General features: G+C 37.9%; 1 protein-coding gene across 2 annotated transcripts in view; it reads right to left on the bottom strand.

Annotated features, from left to right (window-relative positions):
• Positions 1-14,593, bottom strand: part of NRCAM (neuronal cell adhesion molecule) — a 141,489-nt gene that overhangs the window by 91,819 nt on the left and 35,077 nt on the right. The window contains exon 2 of one of the 2 annotated variants that reach the window (XM_052668478.1): positions 4,704-4,792. The exons of the other annotated variant lie outside the window; for it this stretch is intronic. The gene's annotated coding sequence lies outside the window, so the exon portion shown is untranslated. The remainder of the gene's footprint in view (positions 1-4,703; positions 4,793-14,593) is intronic. 2 annotated transcript variants of the gene reach the window in all.

Consider the following 14,593-nt stretch of genomic DNA (forward strand, 5'->3'; position numbering starts at 1 on the left):
GCACTGCCAAGCTTTCCACATGACAGACCCAGGTAAAAAAAAAATTCAGGTTTTTTTTTTTTCTTTTTTTTTTTTTTCCTCCTTTTTTTGTCTTGGTATAACACTGCAGTCTCTTTCAATACTGTGTTTCTTTGCCTATGTCTCATGCTAACATGTTTCTTAAAATATCTATTAAAATTGGACTTTGTACAAATACATGTAATGGTTGCCTAGCAATACCTTAGTGTTTTTATAAACTATCAAGTCAGGGCAGTGCTAAAGCCATTGTGCATTCCCAATATCAATCCCTAAAGTCACAGGGAATTGAAACAGAAGACTGAAAGCAGCATTGCTTTCTGTCTCGCAAACAAAAAGGAAAAGAATGTGGATGAATGTTTTACAAGACTCTAGGCCTCATGAATAAGAGGTCCTGTCAAGTACAAACTTGGTCAAGGCATGGTAACAAAAAGCTTAAGTCTGGATACTTCTTTTTCACCTTAGGCTGCACCAGCAGGTTATAACAATCCCGCCTTTGGATGTGATCATTTTTTGTTAGGCTTAATGTAACTCAGTGAACTTCTAGGTGTGCCTAAACAGATTATAAATTTATCAGCTAGTTTGCCTTACTTTTATTACTGTATTTCAAGTGTAACTCAAATTTTTACCCTTCTCTCCTAGGAAAAAAAATAGCACTCTATCTACTATGAAACCCCTTTGTAGACAAATTCCTCTTTCAGGAATACAGGACAAAGACATTATTCCAGTCTGTAATCAATTGAGCCATACAATATCTACCAGTAAATTAAAAGAAATGCAGTAACTGAGATATGGGTGCCTCTTACACCAACAGCAGAAGTAACATTTTCCTATTAATGCCCCCAGCAAATAAGGTGTGCTTTGAAAAGAGACTGCTGTTCCTATGGAGAAAACAAAACAAAAGCACACACCTATATGCATGCTCACACATTGCATCCTCAATATCTAAACTGGTAGTCCATCAGATTGTTTTTATAACAGATGCTCCTTTTATGTTCTGTATGAAGGTGTTTTGCTCTTTCAGTGTGAAGCTAGGTGTTAAACTATCTAATCCTTACTTTCATATTTCTTGCTTCAGCTGACACCTTTTCTACTAGTCTCTTAAATTTTCACTGTTTGCTCTCACACAAGGTAGTAGTACTAAACTGAACAATCAGCCTTTGCTCAAAATAATTGAGTACATTATATATATATATTTCGCATTTATATATCAAATATAATACATATATATCAGATATATATATATATGAACAGCACAAAGATTCAACTGCAATACAAGGCAGAGTTTCACTCCTGAGTGTCAATCACAGCAAGGGAAGGACAGGGCAAGAACAAGTGCTTATGGATGTCAGAGGGAGCAGTAATGAAAGCACAGCCAGCAGACTGCAGAAAATTATGGTATTGCTCCAGCTGGTAATCGTGAGGTATTTGTCTTGAAAACTATGTCTAGTTTCAGATCCCTGAATAACAAAACACTGAGGAACCACAGAATGGCTTTGGTTGGAAGGGATCCCAACGATCGCCAAGTTCCAACCCCCCCCGCCACAGGCAGGACCACCAATCTCCAGAAAAAGGAGGAGATCTTTGAAGATCAGATGGTATGTATTTGCCAGATAGAATTGCTGGGACAAGTAAAAAAAGCATGCTGTTAATGTATCTGATGTATCCAAGCACCTAAAATTAGATGGAAAATATCCAGGTCTTGATAGCTGTTTGCTGTTTAACAGACAATCCTAGTGGCATGTTACTGAGTGCATATGCATCACTGAGATGCACTCAAATACGTTTTCAAGATCCTTCACTATTTCTCTTGCAGGAAGCTGAGAGCTCTGAGTGCTCTCTAGAGCAAAAACAGAACAAAGACTGGTTTAATATTTCTCGTCCTTTCTATAACTTCAACTTCCCATCCTCATTAAAATCATGTTAAAAATGTTTTTAAGGTTTTATTTATAAGTTCTTTGATTGTTTTCATGATTGCCACAAAAATCAACTCAAACTTGCAATAATGTACATAGTTCCATAATCATGAACAGAAGTTCTTATAAAAAGAAACCTATGCATCAACAACCAAGGTTTATGTATTTTCTTCACATGCTGTCCTATCTTAGCATACAGAAAAAAAAAACAGAAAAAAAAAACTTTACAAGAGAGCTGAAAAAAAAAAAACAGGAGCAGTCAATTTATTCTAACCAATTCATATAAGGAAACTTGAGATAGTAAGGTGAGAAAAGAAAAAAAATAAGGCAAAACCAGTTTATATGAACTTCAATTACCTTAGAAACCATACATATACTCCATTTTGGTCCTTATTTTTTGCATTTGTCAGTGGACCTTTTTATTAATAAGGACAGCAGGTAGGTTATATAAACAGTTCCTATATAAATGATGTTGACAGTAATAATGCTGCTGCCCACATCACATTAAACATTGCCGAGCATGAAAAACTTCAAGTATCCTTTTTTTAATCTTTTTAATATACACCACTGAAAAAAATTATGTTAGAATCCCGCAAGCTGGTCAAATCAAAATTGCCAATATTGTTTCAAATAAGTGTTGAACTGGGGAAGCACCAACCTCACAGAGTGGCTCTGCCAGCAGGACCTGCCATGACTCAGACTGAGGCTGAGCAAACAGACCAGCAAACTGTGTGCTCAGTGGATGACGAGAGAGCAGCAGATGTTGTTTATCCTGGCTTTCATAAGACTTTGACACTACCTCCCATCAGATCCTTATAGGCAAACTGATAAAGGACAGAATAGATAAGAGGACAGGGAGGATGAAAGCTGGGTGCACTGCTGGCCTCAATGGTAGGGATCAGCATGAGGTCCAGCTGGAAGCAAGTCACCACTGCCGTAGCCCCGGGGTTGACACTGGGGCCAGTGCTGTTCAACAATTTCATTAATGTCCAAGATAATGAGGCAAAGTGCACCCTTAACAAGTCTGCTGTTGCTACAGAACCAGTGAGAGTAGCTGAAACACCAACTGCTTGTAATGCCACGCAGGGTCAGTTGCTTCCTGATGCCCAAGACTCTAACCAATATATCAGCTACGTAAATACAGACTAAGACAACGTATTTGTTTCACCAGTCAAATTGCTGTGTTGTCCACTACAGTATCTATCTGTATCAATATATATTCCTCACTTCAATGGATTTTTTTTGCCACTGCTCTAGTCAGTAGTCAAGCAGTAATGTTACCTCATCCATAAGACTCTAGGTGGAAAAAAAAAAAAAAAAAAAAAAAATAATCTTTTTACTTTCCTAATGTCTGTTCTGTTGCAATAAAGTATTGAAAATTTCACTTTACAACTGTTGGAAAAATGAGAGGAACCAAGAAAACATCACAGAGGAAAGCTAGAACATCTCACAAGGAGCATGGACCTGTGCACTGACCCAATTAGACATTCAAACACTTGTCACTCTGGAGCTGGCTGGTTGTCACTCATCCAAGTAGCTCTGAGGGGCCATTGAATGGTGGCATTCCCTGACCCAGGAACTAGAGCTATGGAGGCAATGAGGGCACAGGGATAGGGTGCCAGGATCTTAGGGAGCGAAAGCAGCCAGCAGGAAAGCCAAAAGAACTTTAGAACTTCCTTAACTTGATTATCATCCAAAAAGCCTTTCAGAATCTTCAATGGTTATCTTTTATTCAGAGCAGCCTAGTTTCAAAACCCTACAGTAACAGTCCTCTTTACGCAAAGCAACATTTAACTCCTGAGCGACTAACACAAACCGTTTCACAAGAGATCTCTGAAGCAGAAAATCTTTGTTGGAAAGAAAGGATATACTAATGTTACTTTTAGAAACAAAACCAGCACGCAGTTTCAGCATCTACCCACTTTTCTGTTCTAAACCACGTACTGACGCTGTCAGATGCTGTCAGCTTGAATACACAAATGAGGCTTAAAATACTGCAGCCATCCACGCCTACACACTTGAAGATAAAAGGTCTGTTCCAGTGTATACAATACCATATTCAAGACACAAAATCAGATTTTTTTTATTCAATAAATTCAAATACTAAAACACAGATGACTATTCAGCAGCTACTAGTAACTTCAAGTAAGGCTACCTTTGTTCTCGTGCGGAAAGACTTATGCATTTCAACTACAAGAGCAGGAAGGGGCTAAGATTGAGAAGAAGAAAAAAAAAAAATAAAAAATCAAAGCTTATTTCAGAAACTCCCAAAACTGGCATTTTAATCTTAGGAAAAAACTGCGAGACTGAAGAATTCAGAATATCGCTATCACCAAATATTTATAAATATTTATGACCTATGCTAGAAGGAAAATCTCTTTGGTACAAAAATACTTTAAGTCTCTCTTAAATTCTGTTTATCAGACTGATTTGTTTACTAGATGGCTTGTCACGACACCTGTTCTCTCCAGCAGGGAATAGCAGAGATGATTAAGCCTACCTTCAATTATATGAAGCTGTGAAATAATTTAGCTGTTTTTCCAGTTAATATATTTGATTTGAGCAGTTCAGGTAAAAACTGTGCTGACATTTTAAAGTTTATATTATTTACAACCTGGTAACCCAAACAAACATGGAAAAGCAGCAAAACGCAGAGTGCATTATTTGACAACTCTGACAGTTCTTAAAAGAAACTTTAAACATAGAAACTCAAGGTCAGTAGCTTTTTTCCTCTAAATTTAGAGATTAAAATGTGAAGGAAAAAGTTCTTACCTTATAGAAAAACTTCTAAGCAAGATGATCTGTGTATTTACTTTCCCTTCTCTCTGTTGTATAGCTGGTCTTTTGCCTTACTGCCTTGCCTGCAAAAAATGATGTAGAATCTGAATTATTACACAGGCCAATAATCACATTTGCTGTAAAATATAACAAATACACCAGATATGTCTTCATAAAGGTGCAGTGCTAAATCCTGTATGGTTTATGTGAGCTAAGTGAAATGTTATTTTACTAGCAGCTAAACCTATGTTGGTCTGAATGACAAATGGGAGGCATCAGGAACAAAAAAAGACAACAACTCCATAGCTTTCAAAATTATTTTTCTCATTTAGCTCTACAAAATAACATAGCTAGATCCATCAGCTCAAACGTATCCAATGTTTTCTGTATCTAGGTTTTCTCAGAATCCAGTGAAAAACACCACTGTTCCATAAAGGCTGACCAAACCAGTAGGAAAGCCTAACCATACCCTCGTGAATTTCAGTAATCTAACTTAAGTCATACTGAGTACTCGCTTCAAGATCAAATGCTGCAGTGTTCTTCAGGATACAAATGTTCAAGCATCTAAGACTCGAAGGTCACAGCAGCACCATCACAGAATCACAGATCACAGAATCACAGAATCACCCGGGTTGGAAGGGACCTCAAGGATCATGTAGTTCCAACCCCCCTGCCTAGCAGGGACACCAAACACCAAACATCCACATTTAGACCAGGTTGCCCAGGACCCCGTCCAACCTGGCCTTGAACACGTCCAAGGACGGGGCATCCACAACCTCCCTGGGCAGCCCGTTCCAGGGCCTAACTACTCTCCTTGTAAAGAAAAGCAAGCTTCTACTTCAGGGAAAAGTTTTAGTCACAGCTCTCGCCAGTGATCTGGGCTTACAGTTAATTTGTAAGCTGTTCTTTTGATCTCATGCATTCTAGGAGAATATCACAAGGCTTGGGTTGGAAGGGACCTCAAAGATCAACTAGTTCCAATCCCTCTACCATGTACAAAGATGCACCCACTTGATGAAGGATGAGACAGTAAACCTCCCAGATTAAAAGTTCAACACAAGGAAGGAGAGAGAACACAGCAAGATAAAGCTTATTGTGAATTCAGATACAGTCTTCCTCCTTTATTCATGAGAACTTCACAAGCAGCTCCGATCTTTGTTACTTTAATGCCCCATTTTAGATATATTTGAGCGTTTGTCAAGAAGAAGGTTGCTTATATTTCAGTTGTTAAGTATATATGGAGTAGAACTTTCAAGAGATCAAGGTTCAAAGACTACATTTTGAAAATGAGCCTCAAAAAATGTTGAACTGGGATTTTCCATTGTAGCTCTTTAGCTTAATTTGCAGATAAGCAATGTACTGTAAAGCTATATTTGAAACAAACACAGTCCTGGTTTCAGTGAATTGGTGACAAAATAAAACACCAGAAGAAACAGACAGGTTTGAGTGCAGTGAAGCTACTCAGTATTTTATACAGCACACATTAAAATATAAACTACATCAGTAAAAAAGCTTATTGTTTACTCTCAACAGCAGATCAGCACCATCTTGTACAATGAAATAGGAGAAAAAAGCAAGAATTAGTGATCTGGTAATATTGTTTTCCTGTCAATGTGATAATGCTGTCTAACAATTTCCTTCTGTGTATTTTCAAATCCAGATTATTTTTAAATAATTCTGTAACCCAGTAAAGTTTTAACTGTTGAGCAGACCTCTCTTGTATCTGTTCCTTCCAGTAGAAAAGAGCTCTCTTCTCATACACTGCTTTCTATTCTACTCTTTCTAATCATCTAGTTGTTCTTACATAATAAAGCACTGGGAAGAATACATTGTGTTTGTAACTTTTGAAGTTTGGCATCTATCCTTTATTTCACTGAGGTGAAAAATCACTTCATCGCCTTTATCTTTACTTAGGCACTCAAATCCCTCCCTACTTTACACCCACATTTCCCACAGGGACCAGCTTGTCACATACTAACAGGACCTCAGTTAGCTGAAGTCAGCATTGAAACTGCATTCAGAACTGTGATGTGCAACTCCTAATTGACCAAAACCCTTGAGTATGACTACAATCACACATATTCTTTCTATACAAAGATGATGGACGCATCTGTCCTGCCATTCATACTTCCTCCCAGCTGCTTTGTCTCACCAGATCACCCACATCTAAGGGAACAGTCCATCCTAGGGGCCACATCCGCAGAGCTGAGCTCACACAAGTTTTGGCTTTCCACTACAGACAGTCCCTGCAAGTCAATGCATCCCCAAACACTCCCAGTGCCCCCACAGTGCTGTGCTATAAACTCATGGCTTTGGTGGACTGCCATGCAACTCCCTTGAGATGCTGTGAACTACAACACCAATTGGCTTTATATAAGGGACACAGACACATCATGGTACCCAGATGAAACTCAGATTACATTAGGTGATATATGGCCAGACTGTTTTATAAGAGACTTGCCAATTATCCTATCAGAATGACACGAATTTGTCCCTGGTTGGCTGTTACCACCAGTGAAAACAGCTGTAGACACAAGGATTATGTTTAAAAGTTAAGCATGACAATAGGCTCAGTACTACTTGTGCGTATGACTTCACATACAGAAAATGGATAACTAGGTATCTGGCTTCCAAAGAAAGAGGAGCACTTGTACCATAGCAGAGCAGTCACGAGTAAGACAGCATGAATGAAACAAGAAAGAAAAAAAAAAAAATCAAAGGGTTAAGAACATGGTGTAAAAACATTCTAAACTGTTTATATATATATGTATATAAAGTCTACAGATTGGGTGAAATAAGTTGAAGAAACTAATTTATCACTTATTGGGTGAAAGAAGAAATATAAAATACATCCTTTAATTCTACATATCAAATCAAAATCCTTACCATGTACTTACTCATTTAAAATTTTGTGAAAGAACTAAAATTTATATAGTTTAGATGTTTTTAAAGCAGTAAAACTAATAACCTTGATATATTTTAGGTAAGTACAATTTAGAATGAGAAAGTATGCATTGCAATAAAAAAAATATACAAAAAAAAGTTCAAATTCTGAAGAAATCAAAACATAAAAATCCCATTTTTATTTTATAATCAGATTGGCTGAATCATTTTAGATAAAATGTATTCCATATATTCATCAAAAGGTAGAACATTCTTATCTTCTTAACATAACCTTAAAAAAAAAAACAGTAAAATGGCACAATACACAGTTTTTTCCCCAAAACTAATACTACCTACACACACGTATATAATTCAGCTTTCTTTTATTTGACAACACTGTAGGAAAATATTTAACATAACACATTTTGAGGACCTGGAAAAACATTTGCTTTAAAATATAAAAAAAAATATAAAATATATTTAATGTATTTAAGCACTGGTTTATGCTATTCAGAACTGCAGAGATCTAGTGTTCACCCTCATGTCGTTTCTTCTTTCAGAATTAAGGAGTGATGAGGAGCTCTCGGAAGAGGAGAAACTACCCTGGTGGTTGATGAGGACAGTGATTCATCTTTCTGTCATATCTACCTTATTTCTGGCAGTGTTCAACCCCAGATGATTCTGACAAAGTAATAATGGGAAAACAAAAAACAAACAAGAAACCCCACATCCTGTAAATACACCAAAGATAACTGCTCAATTTTTCATTCTTCATAGATAAATCTATACTAAATACCTATTCTAAAGCAAGTAGTCCAGCCCGGATTATATTAATATTTTTTCCAGCAACGTGTTCATTTTATACAAACTAGTTCAATATATTACAACAGTCAAAACAGAATTTATGTTTGTTCTCATCTTTAATATGTTGCAAAGTTGCAGCCTTCCTCAATGGAAATAAATTATAGAGTATTCATTTCAATTCTTAGACAGCTAATCAAAATTAAAGGTTTAAATAAGTTACACAGAATAGGTCTGTTCTTGCATCAGAAGTTTAAATTCCATTTCCCCACACTCCTGCTACTCAATAAATCTAGCTAACTGCTACCAAGGTACACAGACCTCAACCACATAACAGATCAAGAAGAATCAGAATAGAAAAGGGAAATCAGCCATTACCTTGTGCATATAGCTATACAGACCTCCTCTTAATTTTTTTTTATCTTCTTTCTTTTGTTTTGTTAGTGGGAGATAGGGATTTGTAACACGCTCCCCTCCACATTGTAATCTTGACAAGAGTCTGCTGCTAAGCCCCACAGTCACAGCGCTGTGCAGAAGCACGCACAAAAAGCCCTTTCCAGCAGCCAATGGCTTTGTCCTCGACCTCCCATGCTTCTGTGTGATCAGCACAGGCTTTGTGGCCATACAAAGGGGGTTAAACATTTCCCTGTATTTATTTAAAAGCAGAGCTAAATCTGCTTAGCTGCATGAGCCTTTTAGTAAAATGATTCTCACTGTATCGGGGCATTTTTTCTGTGTAAGAGTAACTGGCCTCTTCTATCTATGAATATAAATGCATTTATATTTATATAAAACTGACAACAATTTTGATCTAGATCATGCCTTATGCAGAATTTCCTCCTAAATAACAGCTTGGGAATTCCCTTATTCCATTTCTCTTGTCCATCCTTTGGACTAGACGGCTTGCCAATAGGCAGTCCACTGCTCTCCACTGATATCAATAAATATACGGTAACAGGTGAAATTCCTTGAGAAAGAAAGCATACACATACCAGGAAACACAGGAAAATGTGTTAGAAGGAGGCCACCAACTTCACACATCACACCAATCTCTGGACCACCTCTGCTTTCCAAGGAACCACCCTGGAGCAATGCTGGTTATAGAACAGTGCCTTTTACCAACTGCTAAAGAAAGAACCTTTTAAAAAGTTTCTAAGTCTAGTTAAAATTTAAAATATTTCTAACTTCAAGAGAGTTGCAGCTTTTCTAGGGAGCAGCCTTGGAATCCTGTCAGCATTTATTAGCACCAGCATTAGCTCCGAACAATAACTTCATCTGCTCCTTTGAAACCTACTCTGATTTCAAGACTTGCTTAGAACAATGCTTTCCTTCACAAAAGCACAATCTCTACAGAAGAATTTACTTCAAAGCAAGTTGCCAGTAAGGTTTGTAACAGCTACAGCCACCTGAACACCTAAACGTAATGAAATAAAATCAGAGTATGTTAATTGAGTTCCCACTTCAGGCACGTCCCATGCTTCTGGAGATATAAAGAACTCTGCTGAGAAGACAAAACCTTGGAAAAACAGGAGTTACAGTTACAGGCAATTTGGTTTTGATGTGAAGGTTTGTCATCAGATAATACAGTGCTCATTAGGCAAGACCATTCAAAGTTGTTTAAGAGTAATTGGCTCCTTTGCCATTTGAAGACATCGCTTTTTAATTGCACATTTACAACTGTATATTCTAATGAAAACAGCTGGCGTGAAACTGTAAATAATAAACTACTTACTACGCCACAAACAAGTTGCAATGTTATTTGCATTTAGTAATATTTAACTGTGGTAAAAGATCACTATTTACATACCTTCAGTCATTCCTCCCAAAAATGAAGCCCCAAATGAAAAAGGCAACTTCTCTTACTGAGTAGCGTAACTGTTGGCTCCCCTCCGCTTTTGACAGCGCACTTCATCAAAAACAGCTAAAATATAACTGACTGAACAGACATTCTCTTTTTAACTGGGTTTTAGCAGAAGTTATTTTCTTAATTTTTAGAGCTGAATGATGAAGGGGCAGGTCTGATTTTGTTGTCTGATTGACCAAGTCTAATCAGAATTATTTCTGCACACTGCTTCACTACAGCTGTAGCCCCATTAAACACTAAATGTTCTGGAGGCCCATTCCCTTTCAGCTTCCCACTGTGATTCGTACTCTTCAGACAGCAGCTACTCAGTGGGCTACTCAAAACACTAACAAAATGGAGATGCTATATTTAATGGTAAGCTCAAAACCCACAGCAAAAATCTGTCACTTGTCTTTGTCAGGATGGCAGCTATGAAAACAGACTCTTTAAGGTGGAGACTTAAAAAGAACCCTATGATCTGGTTTTCTTACCCCACAATACATTTTTATTATGAGAAAGCTTTCAGCCATAACAGCAAGTTTTTTCTTTGACAGAAATTATCGTGTATGCCTCTAAAAATGCTCATTGATTTACATACATTTTTCAGCAATCATAATATTACCCATGGCATCTTGTTTTACATCTTATTACCATTTTAGTCTCAGGAAGCCTTTAAGCTAATATAGCCATTAGGAATGTCTTACTGAACAATTTACATGTTAACAAAGCTACTTTTTAACCTATTGAACTCTTTAAGCTAAAAATACGTGCATATGCAGTGCACAATTCCTTGTTTTGAGACCCACTGTTGAAAAGATAAAAGAAAAAATAGATCCCAGAAAACATTAAGCAACATTAAGATGATGCTGACTTCTCATCTATTTCCCTTTTCATGCATTTTTGGTTCTTCCCTTCCAAATGGCCTTTCAAGACATATGATAATACTAAGGAGAGAAAAAAAAAAAAAAAAACCACAATTTCTTTCTAAGGTTACAGTCATACCAAAGTTTAGCTAGTGTTAATACTCAGCTGAGCTCTTCAAGTAGCTGGGTAGTTAACCTTGTCCCAGCATTTAAAAAAAATGGGGTCTAAAACTCTAGAAAGATAGAATGGTTCAGCAGCACCATGCGTGGGGCGTGTGATCCCAAGATGGTTATCCTAACTGCCAAAGTTAAACAAGGCATGTCTGAAATATTGCAGGAAGAGAAGGAGCAGTAGATTTGAATCATCTAACATCAAACAATCTAAGCCTAAAGATAGAAGAGGCATGCTGACATAACAAAGCTATCCAGCTATGTCAAAACATAGAATGAATGTTAACTGCTATCTGTACACCCAACTTTCCAAAAGGATTCCAAATACTTGGGATGGGAGACGAATTCTGAAGAGTGACTTGTAAGTGTTAAGTGCTAGTATGAAATCAAGATTCCTCAATACACAAAACAGCAAAATGTTTTCACAACGCTCAACATAGACAGACAGCAAAAATTGATTACTTTGTGTCAAAATTAAGTCAATATTAAAAATGTAGTACTGGAAATACATAGGGAATGCAGACACTAAACTAAGACAAAAGGGCTAAAACTATTCTACGACTCTATGACTTCACTGAAGTTGTTGAAGAGAGTTTTCCCACACGTACAGCATTTAAGCTGTTTAGCACACAGAGCTGTTGTCAAGGAGAGCAAGATTTCCCAGCAGTGACTCCAGACTGAGAAGAGTCCTCTTCAAACAACTCAAGGTTCATTCACTTTATTATTTTAGCAGCTATAGCACATACAGCTTGGCATTGTCAGAGACACAAGTGAATGGCCTTCTTTTCCTCCTTTCATATTACATTTGATGAGGCTGTTACACAGTGAGGTTCACAGCATTAAGATTTTCTCCAGCATTAGTCTCTCTTTTTTTTCCATGAGTGAACTGCTTTTCTCTTCCTTTGTGCACAAGAGTATCCCTGACCACTGGATGCCTAAGGCCATTTAAACACAGGGACCACTGAGACACACTACACATATAGACAAACATGCAGCTTGTAAGCCCCAGGACAGGAAAATTTGTCAGCACACAGAAAACCTCTCATAGCATCAGCAACACAATCAATTAGCTGATGGCACGCTGCAATGATGGGAGAAATCACTGAAATACTAAACTAAAACCATCTTAAATTACCAAAAGATTGAATGAAGCCAGAGTGAGAGAATGGAAAGAGAATAAAAAGAGGATGATTACAGCCAAAAGACAATAATTAGAATCTTGGTTCTAGGAAGGAAAAAATACATGCAATGGCTGCTCCAAAAGTATTGCCTCCTCTTTTATTCTGTTGACCCACAATGTCAGAGGTGTATGACAGTAGAGGCTGAACCTTCCCACCAACATTCCATTCCATTTTGTTTCCATGCAGTAGATGGCAGCAGAAAGAAAGTCTGCCTAAAAAGCATCTGACATGGAAGCACATATGAAGCAAAGCCACCATATGTAAGAAATGGTTCCCGCTGCCATTCATATATGTTTGCAGAACATTTATAGAGATCGAGCAGTGGATTTGAGCACAGCGGGTGTTATGTTTCAGCAGTGCTGACGGTGGGTCTACGCTCAAGGGAAAGGAAAGAAAAGGAACATACTAAATCATATTTTGTTGCAAAAATCTTTTCAGGGTGTTTCAACTTTCCGAAGGCTTCTCTTGGTATAAAGGACATTATTTCAACTTCTGCCTGCAACGTATATACATATTAATGCCCAAAGAGGGAGCTGGCTGGAACAGGACCAAATTTCAGTTCCTCTGTCCGATCACATTTGCCACCATACCCAGAAGCAACTAACTCAGTAGTGTCTCTAATTTGACTTGAGGCCCTGGAGCTGTCTTCCCTTCCTGAAACAGTTGGAACAAATTTAGCAGCTCTCTGCTCAAAGCACGACGGCATCTTGACTGGCACCTAGAAACTAAGTTTATCCACCTGAGTCTCCCAAGGACTGCTGTCAATAGGTTCTCACAGAAAATGCCTACCATAGGAAAGGACTAGGCTCTCAGGCACTGACACAGCACAGTTCTCTCTATAACCACAACCGGAGAAAGACTGCACGGCAGCTTTTGTTCCTTTACATAAAGCAGGACTAAACCTTCAGCATTTTCTCCTTGGTGGCATGGCTTCTGCATGGAGACAGAAGATACCATCTTTCCCCTTTCCTCATTTCTATAGAATAATAGATCAAATATGGACACACACAAAAATGAGTTTAAAACAACAACAAAAACATGATAAGTTGTTATCTTCATGGTTTTTCCCAATCTCACACATTTTGTCAAATGATTCCTTCCAGACCAAGGAAAGCCAAAGAGTCTTCATAAGAAAATGATTTCTGCAGAAGTTTGTTTTGCTAGTATCAAAGAAACCAACTGTTAAAAGAAGTCTCAAAAATAAAACTGGAAACTTGCAACAAAATTCATCAGAAGTATTATTTTTCTTTCTATTAAATACATACTCAGAAGATGAAAATAAACTACTTAGAAGTTGTGCTTTAACATCTGCTACGTCATTAAAGTGATGTTCTTTACAGAACAGCAAGTCAAAAAGAGAGTCACTGTCTTCCCACCTCAGAAGGCAATGGGATACTGTGAGGATTTTTTGTTTTCTTCTCTAGAGCTGGACCCCAGGGAGCAAGCAGGAGACACTTCATACCCCTTTCACAGCAGCTTGAGAAGGAAGGAATGATCTTGCCCCTCAGAGGCTCGAGCTGCCAACTGTTCCAGTCAGTTATCTACAATTTGCCTCCCACTCAGCAAAGCTGCTTTGGATCTGGCTCAGCATGACTGCAGAGAGCCGGAGCAGCTGGAAGGGCAGCCCTGCTGCAGCTCTATGCCCCAGCAGGCACAGCTCCTTGGATGTGCTCCTGAAGCAAGGGAGTTGCTCCACAGGAACACAGCCCCCTCCTTTCACTAGGAGAGCATGATGTGAGCTCACAAGTACTATTATTATCGTGGGGGATCCGTAAGTTACTTAGCTTTTCATTTGGAGGAGGAGGAATATCATTTACATATAATTTCTATATTTAAGTACAGCCCATTTTAAGCACTTTTTGACTACCAAATCGTACACCATGTATAGAATTGTAAAATAGCTACCTGACATACAAACTCAGTGTGTTCTCCACATATAGAACGGGTTTTACTTGCACAAGAGAGGCTGCAGCCCTAGCTTCTAAAACCTGGGAATCAATGCATTTCCAGCAGTTTGCGAAGGTAACAAACACAGAATGTTTCTCTTCAAAAGGGCGGATCTCATATGCATGTAACAAATGCAGCCTTAAGGTTCAGAGATTGATGAGCTTATAAAATATACAGTAATCAAATAATACTACA

This window comes from Tympanuchus pallidicinctus, unplaced genomic scaffold (assembly GCF_026119805.1).
Source record: "Tympanuchus pallidicinctus isolate F22 unplaced genomic scaffold, pur_lepc_1.0 scaffold8, whole genome shotgun sequence".
NCBI lineage: Eukaryota > Metazoa > Chordata > Aves > Galliformes > Phasianidae > Tympanuchus > Tympanuchus pallidicinctus.